The 20,997-nt window shown below is 40.6% G+C and overlaps 1 protein-coding gene across 1 annotated transcript in view; it reads right to left on the reverse strand.

Annotated features, from left to right (window-relative positions):
- Positions 1–20,997, reverse strand: part of LOC121452801 (IQCJ-SCHIP1 readthrough transcript protein) — a 642,993-nt gene that overhangs the window by 400,831 nt on the left and 221,165 nt on the right. The window lies entirely within an intron of this gene.

Below are 20,997 nucleotides of genomic sequence, written 5' to 3' on the forward strand. Positions count from 1 at the left end.
GTGTGATCTACTTTCTATTAATTTGAAATTGAAGGTCTCTGTTTTAAGTCCCTCTGTTCACTTCTCAAGTCTAGTTAACAATTTGTACACTTGGGAAATATGGCATGACTTAAAGACTAGTTCTTTTCATGGCCGATTTAATTGGCACACGGTCTTAGAAATTAGAGATAACAGCTAATCACTGGAGAAATACTTAAAATGCTTAGGCATGGTAAATATTTCATATATTCTTTTATCAATATGAATATATTCATTTTGATCATTTACTCCAATAAAATTCAAACATGTCACTTTTGATTCAAAAATGTCGTTTGCTGTAAAGTTGCATAATGGAGTGTCTTAAAAGATGATGCCGATGACATAAAAACTAACACAGGGAAATAATGATGGTACACCATATATTTCATCATTCCACACTTCACAGAGCATTTCCATATACCTTTCATTTTCATTTTAAAGCTCCATGGCAAAGGAAATGGCTCATCTATGACATTTCTCTGCCCCACCCAATTGGTGACATGCCACCTAGCTGAACTAGAACAGTCTTTCATCTAAGAAACTTTTCCAGTCTTTTCTTAGAAGAATTGGATGTTCTGACTTCTGGGTGACCAACAGATCTCATAACTATCAAATCTACTCAGTTGTCTTGATAAGGGTAGGCTCATATTTGCAGGGTTAGGATCACAATTTTTTTTTCACCTTGGAGCCTTCAACAACCATGATGATGACTAGGAAGCAGTGTGTATTTAGGGGATGCGTGTCAAATTCATTTGTCTGTTCAACGTATATTGTTAAGTGCCTTTTACCTTCTAGGAATGATACTCAGTGCTGGATATGCAAAAGTGAATTAAACATATAAAGTCCCCATTTTCATTCATTTCATTCTAAAAAAGTAAGACAGACAATAAACAAAATGAGAGAATTAGCCACAGAAAGAGAACTAATAAGAGATCGATAGACAGGTAGATAGAAATGACACATAATAGATAAACATAGATATATGATAGACTGATGGTGATGGATGATAGATATAGATCAGGGGCAAACGATTGATAACAGATATAAAGGATTGATAACAAATATATGCAGATCAGATAGATGATAGACAAATGCTGATAAATTATAGGCAATAGATAAATATAAATTATAGATGGTAGATATAGGTAGGTAGATAGACAAAAGACTCATTATAAGATTTGGCTTATGTGGCCATGGGTAAGAAGATATGTCACTATTTGTCATCTTGTGCTCGAGAACCTTGAAAACTGGCTGTGTAATTTAGTCCAAAGCCTAAGGATCAAGATGGCAATGGTATATTTCTTAACATGGAGAAGGTGATAGGGAATATTGGTGTTTCTGGAGTTCAAAGACCCAAGAACCAGGAGCTGCCATGTCAGAGGGCAAGAGAATACTGAGGTTCAAGCTCAAGAAAAGAGAGAGAACTGAACATTCTTCTGCCATTGTGCAGTCACTGAACCCTTGTTGGGGTGAATCATTTTTTATGTCATCTATTATTCAAATGCTTTCCTCCAGAAATGCTTTCAAAGACATTCCCGGATGTAATGGCTGACCAGCTATCTTGGCATTTCCTTAGCTCATTCAAATTGACACAGAATTGCCTACTGTGGGCTGTTTTTTTTTTTTAAATTTATTTATTTATTAAGGATTTCTGCCTCGTCCCCACAACCGCTTCCCATTTCCCTCCCCCGATCAAGTCCCCCCCCCCCCATCTGCTCGAAGAGCAATCAGGGTTCCCTGACCTGTGGGAAGCCCAAGGACTGCCCACCTCTATCCAGGTCTCGTAAGGTGAGCATTCAAACTGCCTAGGCTCCCACAAAGCCAGTACGTGCAGTATGATCAAAAACCCACTGCAATTGTTCTTGAATTCTCAGTATTCCTCATTGTCCGCTATGTTCAGCTAGTCCGGATTTATCCCATGCTTTTTCAGACCTAGGCCAGCTGGCCTTGGTGAGATCCCAATAGAACATCCCCATTGTCTTAGTGTGTGGGTGCACCCCTCGTGGTCCTGAGTTCCTTGCTCGTGCTCCGTCTCCTTCTGCTCCTGATTTGGACCTTGAGATTTCTGTCCGGTGCTCCCGTGTGGGTCTCTGTCTCTGTCTCCTTTCATCGCCTGATGTGGGCTGTTAAATAGGTAATATGTTTGAAAATCCCCAGTGTCCTGTAGATAAAAGTTGAGCAGGGAAGGTTGGAAGGCATCTTGAGTTAGTGAAGACTCAGAAAGATTATTACATTTAAATAAGAATTAAGGAAGGGTGGATACTAACCCTATTCGTGGAAAACTAGAGAAAAATGAAGTACTAGAAATACTGTTGAAGACAGAGTTGGAAGTGAGGAAGAAGAGAAATGAAGGCAACATGGAACACTGCTACAGAGACTGATCTTTGATCCACTTGAGGTCGGAGAGCATTGGAGGTTTTGAGCATAGTATTTACATATTAGATACCTATTTTAGCAGCTAGACCTGTTAAAATTATGTCTATTAGGAAACTTGATGCATAAAGGAGATATCGTTTGCCCAAGGTCATACAACTGGTACACAGAACATATAAGACCTAAATATAAACTTTGGGGTCTATGAGCCTCATATTGCTCACCCAGAAATAGTTCTCAGGAATGTGATTATGGTTGAAAAGAATGATTTTGTTTCTTTGAAAATTGCCCATTGAGTATGTCTAGGGCCTGATGATTACCTTCAAGGAAAATAAGAAAAGAAATTAATCAATCCCAATAATCTAAGCTGTCAACCCCAACATTCTTCATGTATTTAAATGGTATGTTTCTGAATGTCCAGACAGAGCATCAAGACATGAGGCCAAATTTCTCACTCTTCAGTTGTCTGCCAATGGGTCATTTATGTCCCAACACGTCCTTTTCAATTTTATATACATACAAGCATCACTTGGAAGAAGTTAGCAACAAATTTGAAAGTGCGTCATCAATCTTTCCTTTCAGAAATAAAAATCATAGACCCAAACCACCATATCCTTTTATGTAAGTACCACACACATTTATTTTATTTGTTGACCTAATCTGAGATTCCGTCGCTGCAAATGATTGACCAATAATCAGGAGTCCGCCAGAGAGTTGTACACAGCTATGGCAAAAAGGCTTGATGGCAGCTGTTTCAGGTACACATGAGAATGAGAGGTTTGATCGGTGAGTTGCAAGGACTCAAGATGGGAACAAAGGGAGATACTTGAGGTGGCTCTTAGAATGACTTTAGATACACCCCCCACCCCTCATTAAAGGATCTTCTTTATGTAGCAGACAGGGATCCTTACAGAAAGACACAGCTGGTCAAAACACAGAGAACAATTGGCAGGGAGATGACCAAGCCTATTGTTATGTCAGCCCACACAGTCCCTGTACCAAAGGCTCAAGGAATATGACAGAAGAGGAGATGGAATGATCGATCACCAGAGCCATCTGCTGAGAGAGAGAGAGAGAGAGAGGGAGAGAGAGAGAGAGAGAGAGAGAGAGAGAGAGAGAGTCTTTTATATATGACAAAGAAGCTATATTCATGGAATCTCAAAAAAAAGATGGTTGCCTGAATAAGACTTGAAAAACGACAGCACCATTTGACATGCAACATGGGTGGGGGAAATTTCAGAAGGTTCCATGCCTAGGTCAAGCACTAGGTGACCATAGAGAGAGAAAAATGTAGTTTGCTTCAGGAATGGTACCCCCTGATAGACAATCCAGTCTCAAGCAGTCAGCTCTAAATACATCTATGTATGAGCAACACCAAATGAGCTCCTCTCACCTCAGCATTTATAGAGTGTATACATATGTATCAGTAATAATTAAAAGATAAAAGGCCATGGATCTAAGGACTTGGGTGAGTCATGTGAAGAGTCAGAAGGAGGAGAGGGAGGGACCCATGTATGAAATTAAGAAAAAAATCGACAAAAAATCCACTCTAAAAAGTAAGGAAAGACTGCTAAGATGAGGAATTAGACAAGAGCTAGAATTTTATAATTGTAATAAAGAGAAACATCTTAAGAAACTAAAGAAAGCAATGTACTATCTGCCAATCAAGGTCATGGGGCAAAGGAGTCACTGCAAGCCTCTAGTGCTCAAGGAGTGGTGGAATTGCCATCGCATTCTTAGTGAAGTAACAGTAGTTAAAGAAACTGAAAGTTTGAAGTGTTACTATAATAGTTGCTTCCACGACGCTATCTATGGCCAAATCGCTGACAAAGCAATTCACAGGCCTGCTTACTCTGGTTCGCACTTCAGAGGGTAACATGGTACATTGTGACAGGAAAGGCATGGTGGTTAAAAGTGTGTGGATGAATTCTATCTATAGCTTTTTTTTTTTCTATTTGCTGTTCACATATAAACAAACGATCGAGTCTGAAGGCATGTGTCTACCACTCAACTGGCAATGAGAAGAGATTAACATATACTAAAATAAGGAACAAGTTAAAACATACGGGTCACAAGTCTCTTGCAGACTGGAGCTTCTAACTGGTAGGACTGATCATTAGAAAGATCATATGTATGGAAGGGGCTTAAGGCAACTCCCTGCTTTAAGTAGTTACCAGAGAGAAGGACAATAAAACAAAAGCAAGGCTAGTCTCAAACCCTCAAATCCTACCTAGATGTTGCTACAATAGCCAGATAGTCCCATGTCCCCAAGCTCCCTGAACAATTTTGCTGCTTGGGAACAAAGTGTTCAAACACAAGAGCATATGAAGGACATTCAGGCACAAGCACTACTGTCAAAATAATGACTGTTTTTCCTATATGTAAACTTGCTGCTGAGTTGGGCAACATGTAAGAAGATTCCCTTGGTCGAGGCACTGATAGGTGGGTAGCAGTGAGATCCTTACAGAAAGACCTTTTGCCTTTTGCCTCATTATGGTTCATTTAAGATCCAGTGGGGATGGTGAGAGACAGTTCTGAAGAACCAGAAAGGAATGTGTAGGCAGAGATTATTAGCAACATTAGTAAAACCGTGAACATTGAATGTTGACTCTGTGCCATAAAAGGAGCCAGATGCTACCATTAACATTTCCAGGTGAGGATGCTTAATGATAGGAAAAAGAGTCGCTCCTGCCTGGGAACCGGCTGCCAAAGAGATCTGAACCTATTATGTGTTTGAATTTAGTGCCGAGTGTCTTAGCCATTGAGGTATACCAGCTTCCATTAGTGTTAAAATGACCGTTGAGAATAGCAAGTCTAGGCATGCTTGCTGAGAGCCAGTGTGGAAGATAAATTCAATCCAAGTAGATATTCCGTAGCAAGACTCAGTGGTGACTTAGTTTGAGAACTAAAGCACAGGTGCTATGACGTTTGGTCACGTGAGTTCACAGGCGCTGAGGGTGAGATCTTTTTGGGCTTATTGGGCTAGAAGTTAGACCAGAAGGAATCCAGACTCTGGCAGCCCTACAGTACAATAAATAAGATAAGATCAACCAAATTAAAAAAAAAAAGATCAACCAAACTGTCCAGAGGTAATGGGAGATCAGGCTTGGGACTGTCCCAGTGAATAATATTTATTAATTTTGTAAATATTTGAAGTACTTATCACATACCGAAAGACACTGGTGAAGCAGGAGACTAACTGCTTGCTCTCTGAAACTAATTCTCTAGAACAAGTAATGGTGACAAATTGCATAGATGTGGGGGGGGGGGCAGAGACACAGACAGACACAGCAAGACAGACAGACACACGTGTGTGTGTGTGTGTGTGTGAGAGAGAGAGAGAGAGAGAGAGAGAGAGAGAGAGAGAGAGAGAGAGAAAGACAGAGACACAGACACAGCAAGGCAGACAGACACATATGTGCGTGTGTGTGTGGGGGGGGGGGGGAGTAATCGTACCAGACAATGGTGTTGGTTTCTTGTTATATACATCATAGGCTCCTAACCCTGAACTTCCGCTTTCAAGGAGAGCGTTAATACATCTCAACATACTGTCCCATAACAGACGATGTTATATAATAGTCCATGCCGTTCAGTACCATTATGTTTTTCTAAACGTAGAATATCTGTCTACAGAGAAATATCAAGTCTGGCCAATATGACTTCATTTCACAGCAGAAGACAGGCTATCTATCTCTTAGGCACCACCTCAACCTTTTCTCTTCAGGATGTGGAGATGGGTATGGAGGTTGTTTTAGCTGAGATACTAAGTGAGATGGTCGAAAGCCAGTTTCTGGGGGGTGCCTGAATTCAAAAGCTCATTATGCACTTTATTCTACACTGAAACGTTTCTAAAAACATCACCAATTAAGTAGGGACACTAAGGGAATGAATAGCCACCTTCCCCTCCGGTCCTGTGCAAATGTGTATGAGGCACGAAAACAGCTGATGCAGAATTTGATAGGCTCTCTCTCAGTTCTAGTCCATCCTGATGGGGAAAAGCTGTGCAAACTCATGTGTGATTAAAGGATTAATTGGTCAAGATGTCTTGGGAGCTTGAACCCATGACCGCTTCTGCATTGCCTTTCCAACTATTTTGGCTCAAGTGATGTCCCTCATCGGTGTTGTCAAGACTGACAAAACTTTCTGTTTCTTCCTGTTTAAAACCACTAAGTTATTTTAAATCCCTGACAATAGAGACACTGTTCTTTCTGGGCAAACCACAGAGAGAATATCAACACGTTTTGTTTTATTTTTTTCCTTCTGTAGATCCATTCCACCAATGCTCATGGAATACCTATGCAGCAGACATAAAGGCCTTAAGACACCAGTCTTTGCAGTGCAGACAGCCCAAACAAGTTTCTTCCCTCTGTGAGCCCAAATTTGATTGCCAAGAATGGCTTCATCATCACAATGCCTCTTTCATTCATGTACCAGTGGTTTTAGGAAATCCGTATCTTTGTGGGCACTGAGCCCTACCTAATAAATCAGCAAGTCTTTTCATCGAGTGTCTACTGTGGCCTAAAAGTAGTATTCTCATACATTATGATTTATGGCCCACTTGGAAGCTGGAATCAAACTCTAGATTTCTGCTTCCTCTGCTGTGCTAATGTGCAGGGCTTCTCCTGAGATCAATAGAACGTCATCAGAGCTATGGAAGCAAGACATGGGATTGACATGGTATAATAAAATGTCTCTTCCTTTACAAAAGTCCCCAACTCTGTCTCAAATTATTTTAATTAACAATGAGCACAGTGGTCATGAGACTTGTGAAGGGAACCAAGGAACAAGGTTGGCTACCTTGATTAACATGGCCAAAGAATTTCTAATTTTTTTTCTTATTTGGCTTTATGTATGTTCTAATTTTTTAAGAATGTCTTTATAGCACCTAATAAAAAGAGAACTCATTATAGTTTTCAGTAACCATATAGTTATGTTTATTTTTTCTGGTGGAATGGAACTTATTAAGAGTAAGCAAAGACCCTCAATAAGACTCCAGCATCAGCCCACGCAGGAGCAAACTGGGGCATGAATTGGCGCTGCTGAACAGCCGTCAAATTCTTTGGAGTAGAGTAATCATCCTGTTAAGATGTAAAAGTAGTGGTTTGGGGTGTTGATTGAGCTGTGGGGTATTTTTGCTAGGGGTTATGAAGACTCACGAGTCAACGAGGCCTGAACGTTTCCAGTACCAACCCTTCTAGCAGATGGCTTCTTGCACAGCTCTGAATCTATCTGGTGGAGGGGAGCAACGTTTATTGTATGTATTCAATATTTCATCATTAGACAACTTGCAATGGCACTACTCTTTGGGCTTGTTAAGTCCCATTACAAACTTTAAAGCCAATGTGTTGGCTGCTCAATCCATTCATTATTTCCCTGTATGACTCTCTGCTCGTTGTGAATGTAAGGATTTGCTTGATATCAAAATCATCGGTCTTTGTTCATTTTTTTCCATACACTGTAAAAATAACCTATTAAGGTGATTTACTTCTTAGACTATGGTTTTTTTTTGTAAAATTTTTAAATTTTTCTCATTTTACTTTTAACATTGCCCTATGTGACTAGTTTTCTGAAAGCAGGCCTTGGTCATGATAAACTAACTCTACCCATGGGGGAGTGAGAATAATACAGGAAAGCTAATGCTCAAAATTATAAATGAGCATATGGAATGTGAGAGGCTGAATGGCGGCATCAATATGGCGCGTGGGTATCCATGAGGCTCTTTAGACCATGACTCTGGTTGTAGCTTTCTGTGGTGGGGCCCAGTTACCCCAGAGCAGAAGAGGGGGATGTGTGTCACTCATGTCATAGGGGAAATATTTGTGTGACACAGAAGTCAAAGCCCACTGAGTATTCTCCTAATATGAGGAGCTGTGTGGAAAGAACAATTTAAGGGGAGGCAATGGACAAAGGAAAAGCAGACAGGATGCAGTGCCCCTAACTTGAGGGGGCATGCTCAGGGTTGGCTGGTAGCCAGAGGTGGGCTGTTTCTGAGACAACCAGGGTTATGAGTAGCTGAAGAAAAGTGGTGATGGACACACAGACATTTTCCATATTAAGGTGGTTTGGTTTGGGGAGAGCAAAGATAGTTCTTGGTAATACATAAACATTGAGTTCTGTATTATGAATGTTCTGCCTTATTTCAGAACCTTGGTCACATTGGGAAACTTTAATTATCCAGATACATGAAAACTTGAAGTGTCATGAAAACAATCAAGCAACCATGGTGCCAAGAAAGATTCCACAGTAAATCTTAGTGGCAGCCTCCTCTTTCCCAGCTAAGACAAGAAAATTTTGTACCATATTTCTGAATAAAAATTGGAAGTGGAAATGTTCATTTAATGAATGGGGAAGCATTCATTTCTGCTCACTTGGCTCTTTAGACATATGAATAATTTAAAATCATCTTCATTATTAATCAGTGCTCACAGAGATTTAGTGACTGACAAATATTTCATTGTAAAAGTAGGAGAAACATGATGAGATGATTAAAATGCAGCGGCATGCAAAAGTCTCTCCTCCCCTTCCCTCTCCTGGGATGAAGATGGCAGTGCTGACGGAGATGAAGGTCCTGTGGAAGTGGAAAGAAAAGAAGGAAGGAAGGGAGGAAGGAAGGAAGGAAGGAAGGGAGGGAAGAAGGGAGGGAGGAAGGAAGGGAGATTGGAGGGGGAAGAGAGGGAAACAGGGATGGAGCAAGGGAGGGGCACGACAAAAAAAAAAAGGCCAGGCTAATTTGTAGGGAGAATTTACTATGCAAAGGACTATGGCTTCTCCACCTTGCTTCAGGTGTATAGTCAGTGAGCTGTGTGACTCAAGGGGTAAGAATGATCAGATGTCATCTTGGTGTTTGTCATCATTTGCAACCATGACAAAGGGAGGTCTCTGAATTGAGAGAGAAGCAAACATAAGCACCCAAAGCCAGATACAAGGAAACCGACTTATCACAGAAGAGTTCTAGTCAAAGTCTATTCTTACAGATCATGTTTGTGGTTAACAAAACTGCCTTGTAAACCATCCTATAAAAGGTGTCTGCTGTGTCGTGCGTGCATACTAAAGGCCAGTGAATTCTGTCAGGTATCCAGGAGTTAGTAGCCAAACCTGAAGAGTCATTCACCTTGCAAACTCTACCTAGAAGCATTGCTTCCAGAAAGACTCAGGTTCAACAGATATGTAATCTACTTTTGCTCCTGCAACTAGCCAGGATATGGGCCCAGTGAGGTACAGCGTAGGTGGGATGCATGAGGCTTGGAAGAAGAAAGGACACAGCTGTCCTTGAAGATCAGGATAGCGATGAGGTGTTGCAAAGACGAGAAGAGTACCAACTGAAGACAAGCAGCTAAAGGCCATCTGGACAGCAGAAAATGTCGTGCGCCTTCATTCCCTGTCACAGCAGGGCAGAGGGTAGAGGGGACAATTATATAAACTACCTAAGAGGAGAATCAGGCAAATGTCTCGCAGTTGCTTATCCACCCACCTACTCCTCTATTTATCCATTCACCCATTTTATAAATATTGATACTTATGGTACCTTGGACACCAAAGTTTGCAACATGTCCCCAACTGCTTGATATATTCTTTTGATACCTTTCTATTTTCTTTTTAGTAAATTTCTCTTTATTGACTCATCAAAGGCTCGTTTGGGAGATTTAGTTACCAAGGATGGAAGTCCAAGGATGGGCAGTGAGCACACAGGAAACCAAATGGAAACAAATTCAATATGGTTGCTACTCTGCTACTGCTCTTTTCTTGGTAATAAATTTACAAGTCATCTTTATTCGCTATCTCCAATTCCCACTCTTTTCCCTTTTCATTTCCTCCCTCCCTCCTCTCCCTTCTTCATTCTTTTTGCCCTTTCCGTTCTGGAGGTGAAAACCAGAGCCTTGTATGTTCTGGGTATATTATTTTACCACTGAGATACATATGTGGTCCATTTCTCATTAAACACAGCCAGTTGGGCTTTTGCCTACACTATTACACCAAAACCACTTTAAATAAAGATATCAGCTCCCACCTTCACATCATTAAAACTCATGATTTATCCTATACTTCTCCTTGATATATGTCCTTCATCAGCTCCCATGAAGTCATGTGATCTTTTATTTCAACGTCCACCCTCTCTGTCCTCTCTCTGTGTGTTGGAGTTGGAGTTTTTTTTAGGGGGGGGGTCACCAACCAGCTCCCAAATAAAGACACAGAGACTTATTACTTTATTATTAATTATGAATGCCTCGTCTTAATTTAGCATCTACCACTACCTCTTTTAACTAAATTTAACCTGTTTCTATTCATCTATGTTTTCATTTTGTGTTTTTTACCTTTCTTTCAGTCTGTATGTCCTACCTTCCTGATTATTCCTCCCTGTCCGGCTGGCTGGCCCCTAGCATTTCCTTGGTGTCTCTTTATTTCTCCCCTAGAGCCTAAATTCCTCCTCCTACTTACTCTTCCTACTTGGAAGTCCCACCTATGCCTCTTCTTTCGATATTGGCAATTTAGCTTTTTATTAGACCAATCAGGTTCCTTAGGCAGGCAAGCTAAAATAACAACACATCTTTACATAGTTAAACAAATGCAACACATCTTTACATAGTTAAAAAAATATTCCACACCAATGTGTCTCCAGTTAGTTCTGTCTTTCTTCCTAACTCTCCATGCTGGAAGCTTTAAGCCTGCTTTTTTGGCCCTGGCTTTTATTCTGCAGTTCTCATGTCTTATGGGATTTAGTATGGTCTGATGATACCATATCACATTTATACACAATAGTTCCAAATGTGTATCCCGCTATCCAGCTCCCAAATATGGTCTGATGATACCATATAACATTTATACACGATAGTTGTAAATGTGTATCCAGCTATCCAGCTCCCAAATACAGCCCAAATAAATCTAGATATTTGACATTTCTCTTATGTTAACCTGAAGCTAGTGATGTAGGTCAGTAGATACACAAGACACTGGGTTGGATTCCCAGCACATCTACACTGAGTGTGGTGGTACATGCCTCTTATCCCTGCATTCAGGTTATAGTGGCAGAATAATCAGAAGTTCAAGATTATCCTAACTATATAGTGAGTTCAAGGCTAGCCTTGGATACACGAGACTGTCACACAAACAAAACATCTCTCTCGGTCTCTTACACACACACACACACACACACACACACACAATGACTCAGCAACTAAAGGCATTTTCTGTAGAGGGAGAAAATTGACTTCCCCAAGCTGTCCTCTGATTTCATATGCACACACAAAGTAAATAAGTGTAAAAATAAAAAAACCCATATATTGTCTTTTCCTGGTCTGCTACACCTACACTCTTTCTGATAACTATAAAAGCATCCCAGCTTTTCAGTTCCCTGGCTCAGAAGCAAATTATTTCTTTTAACGATAAGGTTTCCCAGAATGGTCTCAAACTCATGGCCTCAAGTGTTTCTTCTGCCTCAACCTCCTAAACAGTTGATAGTACAGGCATATATCATCATAAAAATGATGTTATTTCTCAATAGTCTTCCCTGGTCACAACCTATGTTCTATATTCCTATCTAGAACCTAGCTTCTGCTTATACTATGGTCTGTCTCTTTCTCTTAAATTTCTACAATAAATCCCCTATATTCTTTGCATCCTATGGTCTATTATCCCAAAATTTGTCAGAGAAATCATTCTAAAACCTAAGTTGCACTAAGTAATGTTTCTTCGTCAAACCCTGCAATATTTTCCATCTCCCTCAGAGTTGACCCAGGTCCTAGGGTCTGTTCAATGGTCTGCCTATATGACCTCATTCCCCATTCTCAGTTACTTTTATAGCCTCACTACCCATTAGCCCCTGCTCCAGCCAAGGACTGTTTCCATGTCCCAGTCTTTGACTGTATCACAGGCTGGGTGTACTCTTTCACAAGAAGCTTCATACTTAACCTCCTTCCCCTTATGAGGTCTTTGCTAAAATACCCCTCCTGTAAACCTGTCCCTGACGATCATTTAAGGACACTACTACCATTTAGGAGTTTCTCTCCATCCTTTCTTTGCACATAGCTCTTCACTTTCTAATGTGCCATGCGATTTACTGAGCTGTTATTCATGATTTATGATTTTCCTCTACCAGTTGGACTGTAAATTTCACATGGATGAAGATTTGGGTTTGTTTTGCTCAGTGTTTCATCCCGGGTGTCAAGAATGGTGGGTAGTATTTTATACATGCTCATGTGTTGAATAAATGAGGGTGAAAATAAGCCAGATGTTGTGTAAGGAAGATCAAGAATTCCATAGCAGACATCTGGCCCCAGGGAGGGATTGGTGAAACACAGACATGAGGGCTGTTTACCTCCAAATCACTAGCGCTGAGTAGTACATTGGACGTTAAAAATGATTGATCAATTATTACAGGATAAAAACTTGGCTTCATTAGTGATGTTCTTGATCAGAAAGGCCCAGTGCAAAACACACTTATGAGGCTATGAGATCCTGTCAACCTCATGCAGCAAAAGAATGAAGAGAGAAACATGGTTTCCAAAACTATCAGCTGAATCAGAGCTTAGCTTTCTATGGATGCACTGGTCATGCACCATTTATAATAACCTGCCATACCTCAGAATCAGCCTCAAGCAACAAAGACCTACACAATGAGCAATCCCATTCACGTGATTTCCTGGGAAAAGCAAGAGAATAGACATAAAGAACAGACCAGCAATTGCCACATTTTAGCACAGGAGAAGGGGCTAACAATAAAGGGTCAGTCAGTTCAAGGAAATTCTTTGGGGTGTTAGAACTGGTCTGTTTCCTGTTTTGCATGCTGGTGACAAGAATCTCTGCATATATTAAGCTTCTCAGCACTGTGAACGAGAAAAAAAGGTTGAATACCACCACATGTAAATTTGTTTAAAATGACATCCCCGTTTACAAGATACTGCTGATGCGTTGCTAAAATCTAAGCTGGAGGCCACACGCTCATAAATTTGAAAGAAAGTAGAAGCTTAATGGTCCCTGGGCTCCTCGTGATGCTTACATTGAGCATCTTTAGATGATCAGGGAGGACTCCTCTGGGTCCAGATATTTACATTTGTCCAGTCACGCACTATTTGGCAATGGAACGTTCTGGGTTTGTGTTTGCTCTACAGTGTCATTTGTCAGAGGTGGCTGGGCGTCTCTCTGTGTGTTGTCAGCTAACAAATAAAAGAGGTATACAGAAGTCATCTGCATGGCTGTTGTTTTCACAACAGGCCTGCTGTTCTCAGCGATGGCATGTGCTTACTTAGATCTGCCTTTAGACGTCCTGACTTCGGGTTTCTATTAACTGGTTCTTTTGTACAAGGCAGGTTTCCTGAAGCTACATTGTGTTTGATATTTGCTTAAAGTGCAAGCCGCTGTCTTTTGCAATCCCTACTTCCCCCGCCTTACATTTTTCTTCTATTTTAATTCCAAGTTAATATGTGGTATTAATTTATTTTCAAATAAACTTCATTTTGCGTGTTTCAAAGTTATTGCATTTATTAGTATGATAATTCCTTGTTTTGTGTATATCTTACAGTCTGCCAGATAGTTTTTTTTTTCTGCGCAGTATCTTTTCATCTCATAATAAGAAATGAATTGACATTCAGGTAGTATCATTTTCATTTTAAAATTCTGACTCAGAGGTCTAAATTGCTTAAGTAACTGTCTCAAGGTCACATGACCCATCAGCCAAGCAGTGCCAGAATTAGATTCCATTAAGTGCCTGAGATCAGTCATCTTAGTTTCTTTTATGAAAAATGAATTCTCACACCATCCTGTGCCACTCTGAAACCTATCAGCATACAATCACGTTCTTTGCCTTGTCCTTTAAAATGTGGGTGAATACTAAGTAACATAGACGTTTGACCCAATTACCATATGAAATTCCATATGTTTTTTAGCACCAAACCATGCTTAACGTTTTTATTTATGCTGCCCAGAGGAACTCTTTGTAAGCCTTGTAGAAGGCCCTGATCACCAAAACTGCACCAATTTTGTAGGCTGACTTCTAGACTTTAGTAGGTTGTGTTTAGTATGTCCATATAACATACCATCTATGAGTTCATCTGATTAGTGGGCAGGTGTTCTGGGCACACGTGATGTGTTTCTGTTTGTTTAGGGAGTTTAAAAGCCAATCAAGTCCTCTTGAAAGCAGATTCGTCAGCAGCAAACGGCTTTTGGAAGGATACGAAGAAACTGGGTTAGGGTTCTGGGTTCCTTGCTTGCTCCTGAAGACTACCCTGTATACACACAACTCCTATCAGAGGTACTGTTTCCCCAGAGGAAGCGCATGATAACGTATGCTTTGTACATGCTTGGTACTGAAGCCCAAAAGATCCCTTTGCCATCATCCAACAACAATTCACTTTGATTCAACTTTTTCCTATCCTGGTGAGGAGGATTCTTAGGAATGACTGAGAAAAGCTAGGGATGAAAACAGTGTGGCAGACACGTACATCCCACAGAAATGAGTCGTATGGCTCTTTGGCTCCGTCTTCTTCCCTCTCCGTTCTCTTCAGGTTATATGTCTGTGTCCATGGCAGACCATGCTAGCTCCTGGGATCTGAGTTTATCAGACCTCTTCTAGTTTCATCCTCTTGCTTCTGTCCACCTGCGACTGTTCCCTTGGCATGGTATTTTATTGTTCAAAATGTGGTTCAAGCGATGCCATCCACCTCATTTCCAAGGGGACAGATTCAATTACACTTGACTCTGGGTCCCAACTTCCGCACAGCATCCTTCCAGCTCCTTTCTCCACACTTTTAACATAAGCCACTGCCAGGCAGATGAGAAGTCCCTAGGGTACTGGTTACTATATATGTCTGAGTTTTCATCCAATATCCAGGAAATTACCTGATGATTATGAAATGTTTGATAACTATTTTGATTTCATAAGTAAATACTATTTTATAATTCATACATATTAATATAATAGAGGGAACAAAACCAATGAAATAGACATGCCAACTCTATAACAATGAACGAAACACTTGTTTTAGGAAATCATCTGTTAGACTCCACTCAGGACCCCTGGTTAGTGAGTCACCTAATTTACATGGTAATTTCTCCCTCAAGATGATCCGTTCAGAAGGGCACGCATTCTGTCCTTTCAATGATAAACTCACCAGAGTCTATTTGACTGGTAATCCAGCTTCTGTGTGCCTCTGTGTGTGTGTGTGTGTGTGTGTGTGTGTGTGTGTGTGTGCTCACACACGCTTAACTGTGCCGATTCCATCATTTGAAAAATGTGCATCATTCTAGAAGATGTTGAAGTATACCTGCATAAAGAACTTCTCCTTCCTCTGTCCTGTGTCTTCGCCTTTGGGCATCTGTAATACCCCAGGAGTGTCTGTAATCCACCTCCTCAACTCCTGGTTCCTTAGCTTTGTTTTACTAACAAAGCCTAGCAAAGTGGACAGTGAAACATTATGAATTAAAGTGATATTCAATTATAAAAACGTCATCTCTCTATCCTGAAATGCCTTTCATCTTTCAATAGCTCATTTTCCAAATTTGTAGTAAGGTGTTTTTTATCTTAAATTTGATCTAACCCAATTCAAATAGCGCAGTGAAATTATGGGAAAGGAATGTATAAAACTCAGTTGGTTGTTCAGATTTATTTTCCTTCAAATATTCAATTTAGTTTAGAAGAATTGAATTCATTTGCCATGTTCTCTTTGGGAAGCATTGTGAGAAGTATAATTTAAAGCTGCACTCTCTTCTGCATGGCCTGTGCAAGAAATAAAGGGGGCTCACAATGTGTATTTCTCCTATAATGAGGGCTCTGTTCTGTCTGTCTGCCTCTGTGGGAAATGCTCCTTCACATAGAAAGTTAAAACTGAAACGAGTCAAAATTCTCCCAGGGCCTAGACCACTCCTGGGGAGTAAATGAAGCATCTTTCATGCTTAACTCTTTCAGAGCCTAAGACACTTTGGGAAACCATTTGTTCATGGTTCATGAAACCCAATTTTGCTGTCAAAGCTGTCTGTCTCATGAGCTGGTGGGGGGTGATCTCTCCAGACTTTTCTTTTTCCAAATAAAAATACCTAGGTCAGATTCTAGCAGCAATGACAGAAACCTCTGTATTTCTCTGTCTACTGCTCTCTAAAAAGGACTGTAAGAGCAATTCCCTAAATAGTGAAACTCTATTGCCTAAACCCAAACAAAAATGTTCACCAAAGCCCACACGGGATGACCAGCCTGAGGGACCAAACTAGGGGAGGAGGCAGAGGAGCATGGCTTAAAGGAGAACATTGTGTACAAGACATGCTGAATATTTTCTTGGTCTACACAGAAAATTTAAAGGAACAGCACAACTGAACCCCAAGAGGAAGGATTCTTATGGACAGACTCTTTTTTGCTAAAGAGTTTTGAATCAAATTATCCCTTTCAAATTCTAAAACAAAGCAGAGAATTTTTTTTTAACAAAAAGACTTTATGGAGTAGTGGGGGTGGGGGGAGTATTATTCTAACTCACTGGGATTTAACAACCATTAAGAAAATTCTATTTTTGTGTCCAGGTCGAATTTGCCTTCATCGGGAGAAATAAAGTACGGTAAGATTTTGGGGTGAGCCCAAAGAGGGGTGGGCTGGAGAATTGCAGACAGGAGGACCAGAAGGTAGAGTCACTAAAGGAAGAAACTCTCCAAGAAACGGAGCACAATTTTAGATTCAGGATAAGCACTGAATACCAGACACGCAATAGATTATTATCCAGTCTCTATTCATGCATCTCAGGAAATTGATTTCCAGATTGTGAGTTCATAGCTATCTGCTTTTATGTAATGTCACCTTCCTGTGCTCTAATGACTAAGATGAATGTTCCCAGCCCCAGCTAGTTTGATTAGTCATTTCCTTATTTGGCCCTGACATTTCCTTATTTGTACTCTGTAACAGTGTTGGGAGGCTCAATGCAAGAGAGATGCTGGATTCAGAAAAGTGGCAATGATGTGTGCCTTTTGACAGACTTCCAGGGAGCAAATTATTAGGCTCCTTTTCATACTTTTAGAAGACTTACTTCATTCTAAAAATCTCTTCTGTAGTGTATTTGGGGTGTGTGTAGAGGGATGTCTTTTTGTCTGTGTATATGAAAATCGTCAGACACATACAGCCCAACCTGGATTGCTATAATGTCTTCAAGGTAGAACTCCAAGCAGTTGCTGATGAGACTCAGCCTCCCTTCACCCGTAACCAGGACACAAGTCTGGTAGACCCTCTCGGAGACCTGGCAAACGCTTTGTTCAGTTTACACTGGGGATTCAAATGGAGTTGGCCTGCTTAATATCAATTCATTTTTAATTTTTTGTGTGCATGGGTGCTTGTGTGTGAATGTGTAGGTATGTATATGCATGTTCATGTGTGTGAGGGTAAACATACACATACATGCATGTGAACAGCCTTAGGTGTCATCATCCTTAGGCACTAAGCACTTGGCTGTTTTTCCCTGAGACAGAGCTCTCACTATCCGAGGGTTTGATGAGTGTGTCAAGCTGACTGACGAGTGTGCTGGGGTCTGCATGTCACTGACACTCACCAGTGCTGGGATTACAACCCGCCAGGGATGTTCTGTTTGCACACGGGTTCTGGAAACTGAACTCAGGTTTGTGGTCTTGCATGTTGTGCTCACTGATTTTGTGTCAACTTGACCAAAGCTAGAGTTATCTGAAAGGAGGAAACTTCAATTGAGAAGATACCTTCATAAGATTAGGCTGTAGGACATCTTATTTTATTTTATGGTTTTTGCTGTTTTTGTTTGTTGAGACAGGGTTTTTCTGTGTAATGCTGACTGTCCGGGAATCGCTCTGTAGACCATGCTCGCCTTGAACTCACAGAGATTGGTTTGTCTCTGCCTCCCAAGTGCTGGTATTAAAGGTGCGTGTCACAACTGCCCCGATATAGGGCATTTTCTTAATTAGTGCTCTTTGGAGGAGAGCCCAGTCCACTGTGGTGATACCATCCCTGGACTGGTAGTTTTGGATCCCATGAGAAATCAGGCTGAGCAAGCAATGAGGAACAAGTCAGTAAGCAGCACCTCTCCATGGCCTCTGCATCAGCTCCTGTCTCTGGGTTCCTGCTCTGTTTGAGCTCCTGTCCTGGCATTTTTCAGTGATGGATTATGATGTGGAAGTATAAACCAAATAAAGCCTTTCCTCCCCAACTTGCTTTTGGTCATGGTGTTTTGTTGCAGCAATAGAAACCCTAAGTCACATGGCAAGCACTTTATCAACCTAAACTCTCTCCCTGGCTTCTCCTGTGGCACCTTAATGGCCCAAGGCCAGAGACCCTTCTAGTAGAACCCAATTCTCCACATGCTTCCTTCCTGCTAATACCACCATGAAGAATAAAAATACAGTCTTACTGGCATCCTTATGACCTAACAGTTATAGTCATGATATGGAAATAGAAGCTGCAAGTTAGCTTCATTTAAATACCTATCAATTTATCATGCAGTTTGTTCATGCTGACCCCACTAGTCTCTTCAAAGAGCTTTTCTCTCCCTATACATGAACTTAGCAGATGTGGAAATCAGAATTACTTGTACATTTCAGATCACCATGAAGCCATTTTCACCCCGACTCTCTCCTCGGGAGAATAATCACTTTAGACACTTCCAAGTTCCTCTAAGAACACTGCTAAGATGGCGTGACAAATCTAGAACTTGAAGACTTCTTCTCTCCCCAAATAACCATTGAGAAATTCGAAACACATCTTTCTGAAAGAGCATACACTACCTCTCACAATACCCAAAAGGAATTTCCTATGAATTAATGCAGCGATAAATACTGCAGATATAGCCTTTCGATATATAGTAACGTGGTGTTTTCTAATTAGGACGTGGCAAGATTCTCAAACATAAAGTCTTTCTTTCATATTAAAAGCCAGAATTAGAATGATGTGTAAAAGACAACACTAACTTGGGCATGTTCTCTCATCGTGTATTTTTGGTGAAAGCTGACTAACTTTTGTTTAGAAAGTAATAGATTTATGGAGTGAATCTCACTGAAATCACAAATTGGTTGGTTGTCCCGTAAGTCAAGGAGTTTCTTTTCGAATTGTTACTGTTTAGGACATCACAGGAAATGAAAACACAGATACAAAGATTATAGCTCTTGGGTGTGGAACTTAGTTTTTTTTTTATCAAATGCAATTTATATTTCACTGGGAAATAAAATGATTTGTAACTTTTGGAGTCCCTGTTCAACTAATTGAAATGATTATGAATCCAAGAAGTAACCTGCAGAGTTACCGGTCTCGCTTTGGGGGCAGCCCTGGAGAATGAAGGGTTCAATGGGACTGGTATTCATTTCCTGGAGACCTAAGTATGTGTGCAGTTTGAGGCTGTTACTGCTATATTTTGGGGGGGAGCTAGGGGGAAGGGCCAGGAAAGAAGGGAGATGAGCTGAGCAGTTTGGTTAACATTTGGTGCATGACTGGGAACTTGGGGAACAATAGTATTAACAGTTAACTGATAATTTGGTTCTGTCTCGAATCTTTTGCCTTTAATTTTTTTTCCCATTGACACAGAAAATGAGGGTAGTGAGAGACTATTAAAATGCTAGTGTGCAGAACCTACAGGTGAGGCGTTCCTTACCTGAGCTCAATGTGGCCCCCAGAAGACAAAGCCAGTTCCTGAGTCCATTTTGTAGATGGACACTGAAGAGGGGCAGTCTTCTGGTGGAGAGCAGATGAGGGAGAGCATCCTGCCTCGGGTCCTAATTCCTGAGACTGCAGAAAATGACCCTTTCTGATTACGAAGTTATATATGTCAGTTTGCTTATCCAAGCCATTTGCTCAAGGAGCAGCTGGGGAGTTTGGGAGATTGGAGAGAGGGTGAACTGTATTCTTAGGGTGCAAAGTCTTGGAACTTCCTTTTTTAACTTTGAACCCCAAAACGGCAAGCTCCCGGGTTCAGTTACTGACAGGACAAAATGCTGTTTAGTTAGTTCAAGTGTTGAAAGACCCCACAAGCCAGATCTCAGATTAACATTCTTTTTTATTGATTTTATTGAGCTATACATTTTTTCTCCTCCCCTCCCCTTCAAACATCTCCCATGAACTCCATGCTCCCAGTTTACTCAGGAAATCTTCTTATTGGAGTAGTGATTTACTTGAGAATACAAACTATCCAGACCAACTGATGTCCAAACTTCTCTATCTTGAATCATAGGAGCCATCAGTTCTTGGTACCGTGGAGACCTGCATTTAGACATATCTTTTCAGCTATGTGTTAGATGTCTGTGGACAGCCTGTTTAAGTGTAAACTTCATACCACAATGTCAGTTTTTGTCATAAATCAAAATACAGATTTTTATAAAAAAAGGGAAGAACATAATCAAGAAAAAAAAGAGTAGAGGCAGCTCATACACCAGCGTTATAATTTTTAACCCTAATTCTTCCTTCTTTCACATACAGCAAAGGCTTAATTTTGTAGATAGATAGATAGATAGATAGATAGATAGATAGATGATAGATTATATAGATGATAGAAGACAGACAGACACATAGATAGCAGATTATTCTTCCCATTGCCTTATGGGAAGACTAAAGCCCACACAGTATTCTAATTTATACTTTGTTTTCCTTTTCAACTCAACAAGTATGAATCATATGTGGAAAGGAAAGCTGTT

This window comes from Microtus oregoni, unplaced genomic scaffold (assembly GCF_018167655.1).
Source record: "Microtus oregoni isolate MIOR12 unplaced genomic scaffold, Mior012 000010F_ref0000083, whole genome shotgun sequence".
In the NCBI taxonomy this organism is placed as follows: Eukaryota; Metazoa; Chordata; class Mammalia; order Rodentia; family Cricetidae; genus Microtus; species Microtus oregoni.